Source organism: Equus caballus, chromosome 2 (assembly GCF_041296265.1).
Source record: "Equus caballus isolate H_3958 breed thoroughbred chromosome 2, TB-T2T, whole genome shotgun sequence".
NCBI classification, from domain to species: domain Eukaryota; kingdom Metazoa; phylum Chordata; class Mammalia; order Perissodactyla; family Equidae; genus Equus; species Equus caballus.
The window spans coordinates 37,307,259-37,313,383 of NC_091685.1; positions in this window are offsets into that span (position 1 = coordinate 37,307,259).

A 6,125-nucleotide genomic window follows, 5' to 3' on the forward strand; every position below is an offset into this window, starting at 1 on the left:
TAAGCCGTTAGGGAAAGAAGCAGTCTCTAAACTCAGGGCATTTTATTAGTATTGAGCTCAGGAAAATAAGAGAGAATAGCCTCTGTGGAGCTGGGCAGGGGCAGAATGACAGGTGGGGAAGGAGGCTGCCATAGCTAGACAGGTAGACAAAAGGCAGAGGGCAGAGGACACATTACTTTGAATGAGGATTTGTCAGGTGTCCAAAGGTGTTTGAGGCAAGTGGGAGGACAAGCAGCCTTGAAGGACCAGCCTGACAGCTTGGGTGTGCTCCCGTGCCGCTCCACCCAGGTTAGGGTGCCTGCAGGCCCCAGCCTGTCAGATGCAACTCCGGCTCCCGAGAATCCATTCAGCCCAAAGTGGAACCAAGTAGCTTTGTGATTCTTCCCTGCTGTTAAGTAGCAAACCCCATTAAAAAAAAAAAATGTTTTAATCAAGAATATTCTACCTTGGGGCCGGCCCCGTGGCTGAGTGGTTAAGTTCGCGCTCTCCGCTGTGGCGGCCCAGGGTTTCGCCCGTTAGAATCCTGGGTGCAGACATGACACTGCTCATCAGGCCATGCTGAGGCAGCATCCCACATGCCACAACTAGAAGGACCCACAACTAAAAATACACAACTAGGTACCGGGGGGGCTTTGGGGAGAAAAAGGAAAAATAAAATCTTAAAAAAAAAAAAAAGAATATTCTACTTTTATTTTTTTTTTTGGTGAGGAAGGTTGTCCCTGAGCTAACATCCGTGCCAATCTTCCTCTATTTTGTATGTGGGACCCCCCACAGCATAGCTTGATGAGCAGTATGTAGTTCCACCCCCAGATCCGAACCTGAGAACCCCGGGCCACCCAAGCAGAGCACAGGAACTTAACCACTGCACCAAGGGGCTGGCCCCACATTCAACTTTTTACAACATTCAGGAGGAACTTATGGTCTCATTGCTTAGGAATCTCATCAAATGCCTAAGGTTTGCATAGGTATGTCGGTGGGTGAGAGAAGAGAGGCACATTTTAGTCTCACAAGACTTCTTGCAGGGAAGCGGAGCAGGCCAAGTGTGTGTGTTCATAGGCAGATAATTGCCCCATGTCCAGAGCTCAAATATGGAATCCATCCTTGCCTGTCAAAAACAAGGCAACTGAAAAAACGAAAAACCCAGGATGCCTATCAATCCTGTTATTGGGAGTCTTCTAAGCTCAAAATTGAAGCCCACTAATTTATTGCACAAGACTTTGCCGATCACGTGGAAAGTGCATGAGACTCTGAGGCATCAAGAATCAAAAGCCTACATTGACTCATGCTAGGACCTTGGGCAAATCACTCTGTTTTAGTTTCCAAATCAGTGACACAGGAAAATGATTTTGTTCTTCTTCTTCTTTTTTAAAAACATGGTCCTCGTCTAAGTCTCCTACTGCTGAACCCCATCAGACAAGGGAAGAACTTGGGAAGGAAGGCAAGATCGCAGAGACCGCAGACCTGGCCCTCCAGTCTCCTTTGCTCTCCTTTCCAAAGACGTGTACTGCCTCAGAGAGGAAAAAATTCTGGCAGCTTCACCCTGCCACATCCTTAAAAGGTCGTTGGACAGGATTGTAAAAAAAAAAAAAAAAAAAAGTGGAGGATGATTTAAGGGACTAATTCCTTCCTTTTCCCTCAACTCAAGGCAACTATATTTGTTTCCAGATGAAGGAGTAAATATTTCCTGGGCCATCAGGCTTGTGAGCTGATCCCCATCCGAGCAGGGAGACAGGAGGGGATCGGTTGTACGTAACAGCAATGGTCCAGGTTCCCACACCTTAATTCCAGTACTTTTAAGCCCAGACAATCTACAACTCTAGGACTGTGTAAACCAAAACAAGATAGCTTTAATCTAGATGATTGTATCTTAAAAATGTGGAACATCCAATCGTTCCTTCCCCATCACTCTCCAGTCAGCAAGATGGGTCGACGAAAATTGGGACATCATTCAACCTCCTAGCTTAAAAGCCTCTAGCAGCTCCCTGTCGTAGCATGTGCAATGACACCCATGCTCTTTTCTCTGGCCTCCAGGGCCTTAGCTGGTCTGATCCAGCCACTCTCCTTGCTCGTCTGCTAATCTCTCTGCTGGTGTGGGCCAGCCCCCACCTCCTTTGCTTTTCTCAAAAATGCTCATGTGTTCACAGCTGAGGGCTTTTGCTGGGATGCTCTTGCCCAGGGCAGCAGAGGCCTCTAGCTGTTCTCCCAAATCTGCTCTCTCCATTGATAGCACTGTAGGCAGGCACAGTGCTCAACTACGCTTCCCAGCTTCCTTTACAGTGGGCATGGCTGTCTTATCAAGTTCTCGCTAATGGAATGTCAACAGAGGTAAAGTGACGCCCGTCTAGACTGGGTTTCTAAAGGAGGGCGTATTCCTTCATCACCCTGTTTCTTCTTCTACAGAGTAGGATGAAGCAAAGAGGATGTCAGACTGACGAGACCTAAGGAATCTGGTTCTCCGATCACTGCATGGACGAGAGCTGCCCACCAACCAAGAAAGACTGCCTTGGACCATAACACAGCCAAGAGAAATACTCTTTTTTTGGAATAAGCTATTGAAATTTTGGCCTGTTTTGTTCCCTCAGCCTTGCCTAACATAATACATCCCAAATCCTCCTCTGGCAGGAGCCTTCTTGTCAGTCAGGTCTCAGTTTAAATGTTAGCTTCTCGATTGGCATGGATGTTAGCTCAGGGCTAATCTTCCTGAAGCAAAAAAAAAAAAAGAGGAATATTGGCAATGGATGTTAGCTTAGGATGAATCTTCCTCACCAAAAAAATGTATATAAATGTTAGCTTCTCAGAAGAATTTTCTCCTTGCTTATTGAACATGAAGTAGCCTCTAGTCTCTTCCAGCATGCCAATCTACTAAATTTTTGTCATAGAATTTATTACTATTACCTGGCATTTTCTTGTTTGTTGTTCATCTCCAAAGAGACTGCTGTAATGTAAGCTCCGTGGGAATACGCACCTTTGCTCAGTTCATGCAGTGCTGTATTCACAGCACCAACTCAGTGTCTGGCAATGATACTCCTTGATTACTGAATTAATATCTTCTGATTAATTGTTAATTCAATAAGGATGCATACAATTTTTTGGTTGGCCATGGAAGTAAAAGGACAGAAAGAGAACTAGCACCAAACACAAGGCTGTTGCTCTTTACACCTGATTTGGGCCTTTCCATCCTAGGAAGACAATGAATGAGGAATTAGGGTCAGAGTCTGTACAGCGATTAGCAGAGAGGTGCTGTTAGCCAACGTCCCAGATTAGTCTTGTACGTGGGTATAATAAAAAGTACTACTTCACATGGAAGCCTGCAAACTTACTAACTTCAGAATGTCACCTGTCTTTTAAAATCTACGTTACACTGCAGGTCAGCAGTCATCCTGGACTAGAATCCCTAAACCCGTGCACTGGCCTCAACTGCCTGGCTGGGTTTCAGGCACAGTTCTACAATGTCACCCCACTTCTGGTACAACCCCTTAGAGTCTCTGAGGGGAGAAACTGAGGCAGCATAATGCTGTTCATGGATTTATTCATTCCAAACGTATCCGAGTGCCTACTATGTACCAGGCACAGTTCTAGGCATGGAGATAGGGCAGTGAATAGGACAGACGCAAATCCCCACCTCGCGGAGCTGACTTTCTGATAGGGGAGAGAGAGAATAAACGTGATGCAGAAGCGAAATGCAGAGGATGTTAGGTAGTCGTCAGTGCTATGGAGAAAAATGAAGAAGGGAAGTGACACAGAAGAGGGGTGAGTGGCTACAGTTTTAGATAAGGCAGCCAGAAGGCCTTACTGAGGTGATGTTTGAGTAAAGAGCCAAAGAAAGTGAGAGAAAAAGCCATGAAGGCGTCTGGGGAAAGAGCGTTCCAGACTAAGGGGACAGCAAATACAAAGGCCTTGAAGTGGGAGAGAGCATGGTGAATTCTGGGAGTATGGAGGTCAGGGCGGCGTAGAGCTGACTGAGGGAAGGGAAGCAGGAGGTGAAGGAAGAGAGGTAAATAGGGGCCTTGGAGGCATTTTAAGGGCTTCAACTGTCACTCTGAGAGAGATGGGGACCCACTGAAGGGCTTTCAGGAGAGGTGTGCTCTGACCTAAAGGAGTCCTGCTGGCTGTGATGCTGAGGACAGAAGGTAGGAGACAAGGGCAGGAGCGTGGAGGCCTCCTGCAGCACCCCGGGAGAGAGGGGACGGTGCCTGGGACCAGGGTTCTAGAAATGACCGGACTTTGAGTACATTTTGAAGTGGAGCTCACAGGATTTAGGATGGGGTGGATGTAGGATGTGAAAGGAGTGAGGGTTTTAGCGTGAGCAACTAGGAGGCTGAAGCTGCTGTGTACTCAGGGGAGGACTGCGAGGGGCAGCTGGCACGTGGCGCATTTCTGCCTCAGGGCACTTCAATTTCACACACCTGGAGAGAGAACACAGGGAAAATGTCGGCTTTCACTAACCTTCTAGGAGGAACCAAGCAACCCTTGCTCTCATGTTTTTATTTTAGGACAAAATCCGTAGAAAAGGACTGGTATAGTTGGTTAATCCCCTTAGTACACTAACAGCTCTGAACTGGGGGGCAGTGTCTGGTGACAATTTAGCCCTTTTATGTAAGATGGCAATATGCTCTGCTTACTATGTATTTTGAAATTTAGAACTATCTTCTTTTTTGAACCCTTTTTTTCTATTTCTTTGTATTTCTACTTTTAAGTGTATATCCTACCCTTTCTCACATTTTCCTCCTCCAAGCTGTAGATCGATTCCTGCCATAAACTCCTCAATGCATTTACTTCCCTGATACTTTTTAAAGTTTTTTTTTTTTTAAGAAATTTTTTTTTTAAGATTTTATTTTTTTCCTTTTTCTCCCCAAAGCCCCCCGGTACATAGTTGTATATTCTTCATTGTGGGTCCTTCTAGCTGTGGCATGCGGGATGCCGCCTCAGCGTGGTTTGATGAGCAGTGCCATGTCCATGCCAGGACTCGAACCAACGAAACACTGGGCCGCCTGCAGCGGAGCGCATGAACTTAACCACTCGGCCACGGGGCCAGCCCCTAAAGTTTTTTTTTTTAACACAGATGTAGTGAATTCCCCTTTCTCTGTGCCAAGAACCCCTAATTCTTTCCACTAATAACTAATTGATGTCTCACAATTTCTACCACTCTATTGAGTATTAGAAATCTCATTTCAAATGAAATTGATCATCAAAAGATTGGGATCTGAATGATTACTTCTTACCTCCAACGAGAAGTAGCCTTTGGTCTACCATTCTTTTTAGATAGGCAAGGGAGGCTAACAGAACAAGGGGCCATTTGTCTAAGCTACTCCCATTTATACCAGCTGGTCCACATACATTGAAATCTTCTCAAATAAAGGACTCACAGCACAAACCCATACACAAAGCAACAACTCCACATTGATTATGTAACACCCCAGGGTGTTTCCAAGTTACTCATGAGTCTTAAAATGGTTAATTTTAAGTCACTTTATTTATTTTTTTTTGAGGAAGATTAGCCCTGAGCTAACTGCTGCCCATCCTCCTCTTTTTGCTGAGGAAGACTGGCCCTGAGCTAACATTTGTGTCCATCTTCCTCTACTTTCTATGTGGGATGCCTACTACAGCATGGCTTGCCATGTGGCGCCATGTCCTCACCTGGGATCCAAACTGGCGAACCCTGGGCCACCGAGAAGCGGAACGTGTGCACTTAACCATTGCGCCACTGGGCAGGCCCCTAAGTCACTTTAAAATAAACAAGGAAAACATAGACACACATCATTTAGAAGCTTTAGGGTAAGAAAGTTGTCCTGAAACTCTCAACAATAGGAAATCAACTCTCAATAGTTCAGAATTATGGGTCTCAATTTGTGAATATATAACTGGGAGTCAAGACAAGACTCTGCTCCCTGACATTAGAAAATAGATATTCTTTCTTTTGGGGCCGGCCCTGTGGCCGAGCTAAGTTCGTGTGCTCAGCTTCTGCAGCCCAGGGTTTCGCCAGTTCGGATCCTGGGCGCAGACATGGCACCGCTCATCAAGCCATGCTGAGGCGGCATCCCACATGCCACAACTAGAAGGACCCACAACTAAAATATACAACTATGTACTGGGGGGCTTTGGGGAGGAAAAGGAAAAATAAAATA